Source organism: Tenrec ecaudatus, chromosome 14 (genome assembly GCF_050624435.1).
Source record: "Tenrec ecaudatus isolate mTenEca1 chromosome 14, mTenEca1.hap1, whole genome shotgun sequence".
NCBI classification, from domain to species: domain Eukaryota; kingdom Metazoa; phylum Chordata; class Mammalia; order Afrosoricida; family Tenrecidae; genus Tenrec; species Tenrec ecaudatus.
Genome location: NC_134543.1, coordinates 52,599,367 through 52,612,749, shown reverse-complemented (window position 1 = coordinate 52,612,749; position 13,383 = coordinate 52,599,367). Strand labels below are relative to the sequence as shown.

At 42.0% G+C, this 13,383-nt stretch overlaps 1 pseudogene; it reads left to right on the top strand.

Annotated features, from left to right (window-relative positions):
* Positions 1-1,076: 1,076 nt before the first annotated feature.
* LOC142426574 (ATP synthase peripheral stalk subunit b, mitochondrial pseudogene) lies at positions 1,077-11,351 on the top strand (annotated as a pseudogene).
* The last annotated feature ends 2,032 nt before the right edge of the window (positions 11,352-13,383 follow it).

Sequence of the window (13,383 nt, the reverse complement as noted above, 5' to 3'; positions counted from 1 at the left end):
TTTTTCCATAGGGCAAATAGACTAGTTAAATAGAGATGTGGTGGGAATCACCATCCCTACATTCTTCAAGTCCATGATGGTGGTACAAATCTCTGAAATCGTTCTGGAAATTTGATGCTGCTTTTGGTTTATTATGTTCCTATGTAGATACAGGTATCATGGCTTCCATTACCATAATAGCACTTCTTCCACATTTAGGGATTCAGTATGAGGGTTCTGCCAGTTGTAAAGTTTGTCTATTCCAATGAGGTATTCTAGAAGTGAAGAAATCACTACAGGACAGATTCTGGGACCCACTGGACCCACTGTGAGATGGACTTGAGCTAAGACTCCATTAAGAACTTGACTTCCTTATGCACCTCCTCTGACTGGTGTGCTGCAGTGACATTTTAGATCTCCTAGAATTAGTACCCCAAAGCCAGTGTCCTGAAAAGTCTGATCATTTCCCTTTCTCTGAGGAACACTCTTGTTAAAGGCCACAGATTCTTTAGGGGAAGACTGGGAGAAAAATGACCACTATACATTTTCAGTGGTTTCTGAGCTATTCCTCGAGCAGACCTGGTCTCCCCTTCTTCAGGTGGTTATGGGTCTATAGCTGGCTCAATTCTGGAAATTGAACAACGGATTGTGACTTTCTATTCTGGTGATTCAAATTAGATTGCCATTCCCTTGGCCTAGAATTCTTCTGCTTCTACAGATCAAGTGCATTTTTAGTAGGCTTCTCATTTATTTCACTCCTGGGGCCACCTGCCCAGGTGGCCAATGCCATAAGTTCATAAGACTCAGACTGTTCTGATTATAACTTTGACTCTGCTGTACATTATGGTAACCACATCCACCTTGTCTCTGTCCATTAAGTGCTGTCACTTGGCCCCTATCACCCCCATTGTAGTTACGTATTCACTCACAGCTGTTGAATCGACTCATTGAGACACTGCAGGATAGGGTAGCAGCTCAACATGTAATCCACTATGACACCAGGACAGTTCCCACCATCAAGTATGACTTACATAAAATAACAAGTACAGCAGTCTTCAAAGATGCTGGGCTCCCTGCCCAATCTGTTCGTCAACGTAATGGTAAAAGGTACGTCTTCTGGGTACTCGGTGAGTGAGTCCAAGGGGACTGTCATGATAAATACACTCTAACATGCTACTTTCCCGATGTTTGGGTACCTTGTTATATAAGTCTGGCACGTTAACTTGATTCATTGTAGGCCACCATCCAACGCATGCTTCAATGGAGACAGAGTAGGCTTTTAGAGGAAAAATACTGCCCACTCAAATAATGAAATCTGCAAACAAATCAAACTGTATAAAGGAGAATAGCTGTGTTTGTGGTTCTTAGCGACTGGGGTGGAATACATGCCCTGCCTTCCTGTCATCATTTTTTTTTCCTGCTTAAGTTATTTTACAGAACTCCAGCCAGGAATCAGTTACAAGGTTTCCATTCACAATGGAAACCTAATTGTACTCACCTTAATCCCTACCCCCAAAGAACTGACACGTATTCTTTAAATTTCCATTTTCACATGTTAGAATAATCAAGCAATTCTTTTGCACTGTTTAAGAAAGCAATGGAGGTTAGACACAGGCAAAATTTTCAATAATGCTCATTCATTAAGGCAAAACTATATGTGCAAGACTAAGTAAGACATGGCACACAAAGCAAAGACTAAGAAAATAGCAAGTTTATGTTAGTCTTAAATCTCAAAAACAAGAGATTTGAACCAGAGTCCACTGACTTCCAAATCCACAAGCTTGGGGTGAGAGTCCTCTGCTCCTTCTCCCACTAGTGTTCCCTTTTATCTCTGAATGGAAGTCATTAAGCATCTAGTGTACTTGTATCAATTATTTGTTTATTTGTTATTGCATGATGGCTTAAAATTTTGAAACATTACAGAAATACAGAATAATCAGGGCCCATAAGCCTTCCCTCAGAGATAACCAGTGTTAACAGAGTGACAGATGTTCTTTCAATCTACCTGGGTTCTAGTCCAAGCTCTTCCATTTGAATGATGAATGCTCCACCTTCTTGTGGCTACCTCTTGAAAAATGTAGAACAAAATTCAAATTCCTAAAAAAGACAGACTTCCTGGACCAATTGAGACTAGATGAATTGGCAAGACTATCACCCTAAGGTACCCTTTGAACATGGAATTGAAGCCAACTCCTAGTGGTCACCCTCAACCCCAAAATAACAGACTGGTTTATAGAGTGTCGTGCTCACAGGATCATCTGTGAGTAATGTGCTTTCTTAGGTAGTCAGCTACATGAGGCTAAACTGGCAAAGATGAGAAGGCAAGGAGGGGCAGGGAAATTACATCAGTAGAAATATAACCAACAAATGGAAATAATGAGATGTGACTACATTGTGAAACTAGCAACCAATATTATGGAACAGTTCGTTAGAATATTGTTAGATCTTTATGTTTATTCATATAAAATATTGTTACTTTGCTATGTAAACTTTCATCTAAAACACAATAAAATATTTTTAAACCCATTAAAATACAAAACTAAGTAAATGAAAGAAAATACATGCCCTCTTTAGGCACCATAAGCAGGCTTGAAAAGAGGCTTGGAACCCACACATGGACTTTTTAACCACCTTAGCTTAGCTCATAACTGACAGGCTTCACTTTGACGCACACCTATCGGTAATCATCTGCAATCAAGTGTTAGGTTCTTATTAATTGTTGCATGCATTATTCTGTGTATGTTAATCTCTTATGTCCCTAAGTATTTATCAAACTCCTAATTACCTAATTACATCTTCCCTCTTTCTATCAATCCCTTTAAAGTAGTTAGACATGCATAAGTTTCTGTTTAAAAAAATCCCAGATTGAGAAATAAAACTCTATGAAGTGTTAGTTCCCAATGATGGGATCATACTCTGCTGTGTTGAGAGTGCAAGAGAAGACAAAGTGGTACAACATCTGCCCTCAGCAATTTCATCTCAAGATTTGAGCACTGGAGTGCTGATTTTTGAAAATACTTCGAGTATTTACTTTTTCTTTTCTTAGTCATGGGCCAGAATGTGAGGCACCCATGGGATAGAAACCTTTAGTAGTAACATCTGTATCATGAATCTTTCACTTGAAAAAATGTGTGCTTTCATGGATCTTCTTTTTCTTTTGCCATAGGAATAGTCTGTATTGTACAAACAATTCAAGGAAATTCCACCAGGTTTTGCTTAAAATGACCACGCTTGTCAACAATTTCATAATAATGATTGAAGCAAAAAAGAAAAAGAAGTCAACCTAGTTCGGCCCACAGAGTTTGATGGCTTTAAAATGTTTGATGGCTTGACTGTGAATGACTGGGGGTGTCTCTGAGAAATCGCTTACTTAGAAGCCCCCGCATTTAGGGGAAGTAGTGACAGCCTGGTCAAGCAGTGGAGGTGAACTCTTACTTGTCACAGGCAAATTTGTCAGTATTACTCACACCAGTGGAACATGCTGTTTGCTGGGAAGCTGTGTTCAAAGGAAAGAGAAGCCAGATTCCGGAGAACTGTCTTTCCACGATGCAGATAGCCTTGGAAGTATGACATAACCAAGTTTGTGCTTTGATCTTAGTCTCCCTCTCATAGTTTGAGTTTACCTTACTTAGGGTAACGTCCTTGCTGAAGGGTGCTGTAAGAACGCTGGTGTACAGGTGTCGGTTTCAGTTTCTGCCTTCACTGCTGGGTGTGTACCTAGGATGGGAGTTACTGGATTTCTTTTTTTTTTTTAACCATGCACGTCAGATTTTTTTTGTTTTATTCATATCTGGGCAATACTCTGACCACCAGGCTATCCCCATCCCTCACTCCCGGTCACAGGGGAGTCACTAGACGCTTATTTTAACTCCATGTGTAAATCCTGCGAATGTATTTTGCCTTCCACCATCACCCACAGCCATCTGCACACCGGAGTTAAACAATCTTGAGCCGACATGCTCTGCTCCTTCGGACTTGGATCATATCCTCTAGAATCCCACGTCACACATGTCCGTGAGCTCACAAGGCTTGTCTGGCGTCTCACTTAGGTGGTTGCTTGTTTGAAAACGGGTCTGTGAGATCCCAGGCGTTATTCTGTCTGAGAGCTGGGCACCATCCCTTTCCTTCACCGCACTTCGCTGCAGTTCCTCGTCTCCTGGGTGTTTCCTGGAGGATGGAGCGGGGGGATGAATGAGGAACTGATTGTTCTTGGGTTGGAGCTAGCACTCAGTGGGAGCCCCCAATCCGCTTCTAAATCCAGATTTTCCACCTGCCTGTGGTTCACCTGAGAGACACCTTTGTTATTTCGTTGTGGAGAATCTCACTTAGGATCCTGGAGCATCAATAGGGCCATTGTGTTTACAGTGTCGATATTTTAGCCCACGGTCGTGTATTCAAAACATGGTCTGGCGCCCCAGCCGCCGTCTGTGACAACACGCCAGCTCTCCCATGAGGGTCCACTCTACAAACACGGTCAGCCATGTCCTTGAAACATGCACAGCCTCCTGTACGCCATGTAGGACAGAGAAAGAAGCTGTTCTGTCTGGACCCTCCACGGTTCTGGATCTTGAGGCGAGCAAGAGAGACTCAGCTATGTCAGGCAGAGACGTTTGTTCGTCCGATTTTTTTTTTTTAACCAGAGTTACTGGATTTCATAGCGGTTCTATGTTTAACTTTTCGAGGCGATGCCACACAGTTTTCTACAGTAGTTGCACCGTTTCCCAATTCCACCAACAGCAGACAAGGTTTCAGTTTCTCCACAATCCTACGAACACTTGTATGTTTTGTTTTTTTATGTTTCATTACCATTCTCATAGCAACGAGATCATATCTCATTGTAGTTTGGACGTGTATGCCTCTAATGGTAATTACACAGCGTCTAGATGGTATGATAGGTAATGTGTTGGGCGTCTAACGGCAAGGGTGGGCCATTTGGGCAGAGGAAGATGAAGTTGTCTGTTCCTGTAAGTATTTAGTATCTCAGAAACCCTAGGGATTCCGAGATGACTCACTGTAATTCCTAACAGAGTGACAAAACTGACCAACACCTTATTTACATGGTCCCACCCATTCACTAGGTCAGAGTTAAAAGATTGTGAATAGAAGTGGCATATTAAGCAATTTCACTTAACCACGGTATATTAATAACTTTCACATCTAGCTCCTTGTGCAATTTTAATTATGTGTGCGGTATGAGACATGGATCCTGATTCATTCTTCTGCATTTTGTTGGGTTGTTAGATGCCATCAGCTTGTAGAAATCCAGTTTTTTCAACACTTTTTATTGAAAAGACTCTTTCTTTTGCATTAAATGGACTTAGCACCTGTATTGAAAATCAGTTTACTATAAATGTCTGGATTTATTTCTGATCTCTCAAATCTATTCAGTTGGTATTTATGCCTATTTTATTTTCCAAAAAGTTTTATTGGCAGATAGCTCGCATATCAGACAAATCAATATTTCAGTTACAACAAGAATAGTTGTACATTCATCATCACAAACCGTTTTAGAATATTTTCTTCATTTTTGTACTCATCATTATTAGCTCCCCATTTTTCCCCAACTTCTCCTGCAATTATCCCCAAGGAACCATTAATCTAGTTACTGTCTCTATAGATTGACCTATTCTGGATTTCATTTACAGAAAAACATTAAAACAAAAACTAGCAATGATAACAAAGTAAAACATAAAAATATCACTCAAAAAGAAAGCAGACAATATTAAAGACTAGAACAATTTCTTTTTTTTTTTTTTTTGCTGTTTGGATTAGATCTTTTTTTTTTTAAATTTTTTTATTTTAACAATTTATTGGGGCTCATACAATTCTTTTCACAGTTCATACATATACATACATCAATTGTATAAAGCACATCTGTACAGTCTTTGCCCTAATCATTTTTTTCTCTTTTCTTCTTTTACATTTTATTAGGGACTCATACAACTCTTACCACAATCCATACATATACATACATCAATTGTATAAAGCACATCCATACATTCCCTGCCCCAATCATTCTCAAGGCATTTGCTCTCCACTTAAGCCCCTTGCATCAGGTCCTCTTTTTTTTCCCCCCTCCCTCCCCATTCCCCCCTCCCTCATATGCCCTTGGTAATTTATACATCGTTATTTTGTCATATCTTGCCCTATCCGGAGTCTCCCTTCCCCCCTTCTCTGCTGTCCCTCTCCCAGGGAAGAGGTCACATGTGGATCCTTGTAATCAGTTCCCCCTTTCCAACCCACTCACCCTCCACTCTCCCAGCATCGTCCCTCACACCCTTGGTCCTGAAGGTATCATCCACCCTGGATTCCCTGTACCTCCAACCCTCATATGTACCAGTGTACAGCCTCTGTCCTATCCAGCCCTGCAAGGTAGAATTCGGATCATGGTAGTTGGGGGGAGGAAGCATCCAGGATCTGGGGGAAAGCTGTGTTCTTCATCGATACTACCTCACACCCTAATTAACCCATCTCCTCTCCTAAACCCCTCTATGAGGGGATCTCCATTGGCCGACACTTGGGCCTTGGGTCTCCACTCTGCACTTCCCCCTTCATTTAATATGATATATATATATACATACATATATACATATACACATATATACACATACATACACACATATCTTTTTTGTTTTTTTTGCATGATGCCTTATACCTGGTCCCTTGGGCACCTCGTGATCGCACTGGCCGGTGTGCTTCTTCCATGTGGGCTTATTTGCTTAGAACAATTTCTTATGTGTAATGAAAATTTATTGTCATATGTTAGCTAATAATTTTAATTTATATTGTATTCATTTGATACAGCTTTTATTTTTAGAATGGTTTTCTTTTTATCCTGAATTAACAGCTCTTTTATTTATTTTAATTAATGATTTTATTGGGGTCTTTACATGTATTATAACAGTCCATACATACATTACATTAAGTGGTTATATACAAATATTGCCATCAACAATTTGAGAACATTATTTTCCTTCTTGAACCCCTTGACATCAGTTCCCTTCCTCTCCCGCCCTGCAACCCTCGCAAACCCTTAATATATTATGTGTTGTTATTTATACATATCTCATAACACCCCTTCTATCCTTTCATCTACAGTCCTGCTGTTTATCCCCCTGGAGGGGTTATGTCGCCATCATTCTATCAGTTCAGCACTAACCTCATCCCCATTCCCTTCCCCTACTCTACTGAAGTCATTACTCCCATTACTGTTTCTGAAGGGGTTGTCTATCCTGAATTCCATGAATTGAAAGCTCTTGTCTGTACTGATGTATGCACTCGGCATTTTCAAGACAGGGACTGAGATCATATCAGTCCCAATATATGAAAGGAGGGGGAGAAAGGATTAAGGACCTAGAGAAGTGTAGTGTGTTTTCTTGGTGCTCTACTGCCCCTGGATGTATGTTCTCTTCAGTGGGGCTTCTCTGTGCTGGAATTTCCAGTTATCTCCGATGGGCTCTGGGTCTCTCCCTCAAGCCCTCTCCTTCATCTAGATGAGGTTGTTTATTTTTGAACTTCTGATGCCTGTTCCCATTGACCCCGCTTAATCACACAGGCTGGTGTGTTTCTTCAATGCGGGTTTGTTGATTCCATGCTAGATGGCCGCATTTTTGACTTTAAGCTTTTAAGACTCTAGATGCTATACCTTTTAATAGCCTGGCACCATCTGTTTTTTTTTCTTTTTTTTACATTTTATTAGGGGCTCATACAACTCTTATCACAATCCATACATATACATACATCTATTGTATAAAGCACATCTGCACATTCCCTGCCCCAATCATTCTCAAAGCATTTGCTCTCCACTTAAGCCCTTTGCATCAGGTCCTCTTTTTTTTTCCCCCTCCCTCCCCACTCCCTCCTCCCTCATGTGCCCTTGGTAATTTATACATTGTTATTTTGTCATATCTTTCCCTATCTGGAGTCTCCCTTCCCCCCTTCTCTGCTGTCCCTCTCCCAGGGAAGAGGTCACATGTGGATCCTTGTAATCAGTTCCCCCTTTCCAACCCACTCACCCTCCACTCTCCCAGCATCGCCCCTCACACCCTTGGTCCTGAAGGTATCATCCACCCTGGATTCCCTGTGCCTCCAGCCCCCATATGTACCAGTGTACAACCTCTACCCTAGATGCTATACCTTTTAATAGCCTGGCACCATCTGCTTTTTTTAAAAGTCATTTTATTAGGGGCTCATACAACTCTTATCACAGTCCATACATACATCAATTGTGTAAAGCACATTTGTACATCAATTGCCCTCATCATTCTCAAAACATTTGCTCTCCACTTAAGCCCCTAGCATGAGGTCATCATTTTTCCCCTCCCTCCCTGCTCCCCCCTTCCTCATGAACCCTTGATAATTTATAAATTATTATTTTGTCATATCTTGCCCTGCCCGACATCCCCCTTCACCCATTTTTCTGTTGTCCATCCCCCAGGGAGAAGGTCACATGTAGATTCTTGTAATCGGTTCCCCCTTTCCAACCCACCCTCCCTCTACATTTCCCAGTATCACCAATCACCACTGGATTCCCTGTGTTTCTGGTTCCTATCTGTACCAGTGTACATCCTCTGGTCTAGCCAGACTTGCGAGATAGAATTGGGATCATGATAGTGGGGAGGAGGTAGGAAGCATTTAGGAACTAGGGGAAAATTGTATTTTTTATCGTTGCTACATCACATCCTGTCTGGCTCATCTCCTCCCTGAGACCCCTCTGCAAAGGGCTCTCCAGTGGCTGACAAATGGGCTTTGGGTCGCCACTCTGCACTACCCCCCTCAATCACTATGGTAAGCTTTTTTGTTCTGATAATGCCTGATACCTGATCCCTTCAACACCTCATGATCGCATAGGCTGGTGTGCTTCTTGCATGCGGGCTTTGTTGTTTCTGAGCTAGATGGCCACTTGTTTACCTTCAAGCCTTTAAAACCCCAGATGCTATATCTTTTGATAGCCGGGCACCATCAGCTTTCTTCACCACATTTTCTTATTCACCCGCTTTGTCTTCAGTGGTTGTGTCGGGAAGGTGAGCATCATAGAATGCCAATTTAATAGAAGAAAGTATTCTTGCATTGAGGGAGTACTTGAGTGGAGGCCCAATGTCCTTCTGCTACCTTAATACTAAACCTAAAAATATATAGATCTATTTCCCCATCATCATATATAAATATATTTGCATATATACATGTCTTTATCTAGACCTCTATAAATGCCCTTTGCTTCCTAGCTCTTTCCTCTATTTCCTTTGACTTTCCTCCTGTCCCACTATCATGCTCAGTCCCCACCAGGGTTTCAGCAATTTCTCTTGGTTACATTACCCTTGATCATGCCCTACCAGGCCTCCCACACCCTCCTCACCACCAATTTGGATCACTTGTTGTTCCCTTGTCCCTGGGTTTGTTAACACTACTTCCTTTGCCCCCCACCTCCCCCTCTCCCATTGTCTCCCCGGAGCTCTCAGTCCCGTTGTTTTCTCCTCCAGATTGTTCATCCAGCCTATCTTATTTTGACAGACCTTCAGAGATAATAACATGCACAAAAACAAGACAGAGCAAAACCAAGCACCAATACACAAGAAAACAACAACAAACCAATGACAAAAGAAACCCCAAAGCACAATCAGAAAGAAAAGCTTGTAGTTAGTTCAAGGATCCTTTGTTGGCCATTAGGAGTGTTTTCCAGTCCAGTCTGTTGGGGCACCACACCTGACCCCAAAGTTCACCTTCAGTATTCCCTGGGAACCTCACCACTCCGTTCCCTTGCTGTTCTGTTGCACCCCCTTAGTGTTTTGCCTTGGTCTGGCGGATCAGATCGGGTGCAGTTCCCACACTGTGTCTCCGGTGTTGTCCTCCGTAGAGCTATGGGTCAGGGAGGGTTTTCATTTCTCATAGTCGGGCCGGCCATGTGGTCCTCTTTTTTTTGGACTGGCTGCTCTAATTGGGGTCATCATCCTCAAGGCCTGGTGGGCCAGAATGTGCTCCACTCTCTCATCATCTGCTTTTTTGTCACATTTGCTTATGCACTCATTTTGTCTTCAGTGATTGTGTCGGGAAGATAGGCATCACCCATTGCCAGATTGTTATATCAAGTGTTCTTGTGTTGAGGAAAACTTTAGTAGAGGCCCAAAGTTCATCCACTACCTCAATGTATTGCCTTATAAATATATGCACATAGGCCAATACTCCAGTTTTTATGTATTAATATATTTACATATGTACACATCTATGTTTGTACCTCTATACATAGTTTTGCTTCTTAGTTCTCTCCTTTTACCTTCCTCCTGCCCCACTATCATGCTCACCCCTCGTTTGCTTCTCTGTAGTTTCTCTCAGGTAGATTACAGTTTTTCCACCCCCTCGAGGAACTCGACACCCCTCTCACACGTGATTTTAGATCCCTACTTGTTGCCCTACCCATGACTTTATTTGCTCACCACTCCCTTTCCCCCAAGTCACCCCGGAACCATCGGTCCCATTGCTTTCTTCTCAGATTTGCTTCTCATGCTGTCTTATATAGAAGGACACAACAGAAACAAACTTCCTTATGGTCCATTTAAATTTGTTCTGTAGAAACTAGAACAAATTTAAATGGGTCATGAGGGAGATCAAATGATAGGGTGCTGCTCTCATTGGGATCACAGGGATGTTAAGACCAACACCTGGACCTTCCCTGACCATATTGTCTGGGTGTTAATTTCAGTCACAGCCACAGCGGCCCCCACTGCAAGCAACAAGGCTCTTTCTCACAGACCAGCCAAGTCTTGCCCCTGTACCACCTATTCCAGACCATGGAGGGAAAGTTCATTTGGTGCTGATCCCTGAGGAATTCTTCCAGTTCCTTTATCCTAAAACTGGTATCACAGGGACTTACATGCTCGGAGCTGGGCTTATAGTTTCTATCCTAAGCAAGAGGTGTGGTCGCCCCAGAAACGTTCTCTACCACAGCTACAATAGGGTTGCTCGTCTACGTAGTTTAAAAATGTGGCTCTAGGGGGAAATTTGCCAATAAACTCAATGAGCAAAAAATCACTCAGCTAGAAGAGGTGAAGCAAACCTCCATGAAACGCATCCAAGATGCCAGTGGGTTTGAGAAGATACAGCAGTCCCTGGTCCAGAAAGGCCACTACATTTTTGATGTTCAGAGAAATGAGATCACTATGACCTTAGAGGTTACTTACTGGGAACGGCTGCACAAAGTATGCAAAGACGTGAAGAACCACCTGGACTGTCAGGTCTCTGTGCAAAATATGACATGCCGAAAGGAGCACATAATCAGCTGGGTGGAGAAGAACTTGGTACAGGACATCTCTGTACAGAAGGTGCAAGCATAGCCCATTAGTAAATGCGTCTGTGCCAAGCGAAACAGCTACAGTTGACTACATGGAAAATTGTCTGTGATAAAATCATTTGTTATCTATTCAAGTTACAGTTTACCTTACTAAAGATTCATTTTGAGTTGGAGATATTGAGAGCATAAAGCACAATCATTGGGCAGTTTAAAGGGGTGGTCGTGCTAATTTTGACCTAACTGCATCTGCAACAATCCCTTTCCAGTGCGCTCTCATGACGGCAAGGACCATGGTCGGGGGATTCACCAGAGGCTTAGCTCGTATATGTTTATCCCTCTTCACTTCATGGCTATTATGATACCAGAATCTGGGTGTTCGAATTACTATGGCTTTATGATATGTTTGTAATCAGGAAGTTGAAGGACTTGAAGGCAATGGATTTGGTTTGTCTTGCTGCCTTTTCATATAAAGTTGAGGATTACTTCTCTGTTTCTGTAAAGTTCTATGATGGTTGTTATGTCCTGTTAAGTCAGCCCCCAACTCATAGCCACCCAACATAGACAAAATAAAACACAGTCTAGTCCTTTACTATCCTTACAAATTTTTCTATGATTGAGCCCATTTTTGCAGCCATTGTATCAGCCCATCTTTTGGGGGGGGGGGTTTCCTCATTATTTTAGACCCTCTCTTACCTTACCAGGTATAATGTCCTTCTCTAGGAACTGATCTCTCCTCAGGGCATGTCAGAAGTACAAGGGACTAAGTCTCACCTTCCTCACTTATTTGTTTGTTTGTTTGTTTATTTGTCATCCTCACCTCTAGGGGCATTCTAGCTGTACTGCTTGCTAGAAGATTTGTTTGTTCTTCTGGCAGTTTATGGTATATCCAATATTCTTTACCAACACCAGAATGCAAATGCATCTACTCCTCTTTAGCCTTGCTTATTACTCGTCAGCTTTCCTATCCATACCAGGTGATTGAAAATGCTATCAATTGGGTCAGGTGCACCTTAGTCTTCAAAGTAACACAGTAGATTTTTCCTCTCTGGGGGATGGACAACAGAAAAGTGGGTGAAGGGAGACATCGGACAGGGAAAGATATGATAAAATAATAATTTATAAATTATCAAGGGCTCATGAGGGAGGAGGGAGTGGGAGAGAGGGGGAAAATGAGGAGCCGATGCCAGGGGCTTAAGTGGAGAGCAAATGTTTTGAGAATGATGAGGGCAATGAATGTACAAATGTGCTTTACACAATTGATGTATGTATGGATTGTGATAAGAGTTGTATGAGCCCCTAATAACACGATTAAAAAAATAAAAGATCATGTGATTCTAATAAACTAACACCTACTGCCATCTAGTCAATTCCAGCCATCTCGTTAAATCTTTATAGGAGCAGACAACCTGGTGGGTTCAAACTACGAACTTTGCATTTAGAAGTCCAATGCGACCACCAGGCTCCCTCTAGGGAGAAATAAACAACTCCATAAAGTCTTGGAGGCTGTACATCTTTATGGAAGCAGACTGCCCAATGGCTGGTCGACTCAACCCCCCTGACCTTTCGGTTAAGTAACCCAACTCTTAACCCATTGCACCACCGGGCTCCTTAATATGGGAGCAAACCAAAACACAAATCCATTGCCATCAAGTTAACCCTGATTCATAGTAAGTCCATTTACAGGGATCCTGATTCATACAGGGATTCCATTTACTGAAGCAGACAGTCTCATCTTTCTCCCACAGAGCAACTGGTGGATTTGAATTGATGACGTCATGGTCAGCAGCCCAACATCTATCCGACTGAGCCACCAGGGCTTACTTGGTGGCTTTTGTGTGCTGGCTTCATTTTGGTATAATTATACAAGACACTGGTAACTGCAGCATTTGAGCAGTCTGGAGCAGAGAAAATTACAACTCATTGAAATCAGCATGCACAAAGCTAAGATCAACTATACAAAACATTTTATGAATAATAAGAAAGCTTTCAATCAAATAAAAATAAAACTTGGTAATATGTAAACTATCATTATGTATTTGTGTGAACTTCAATGCACACATATCAAGGCAAAAAACCATCAGGGCTGTCAAGTTGACTCTGACTCATTGTGACCCTCGAGA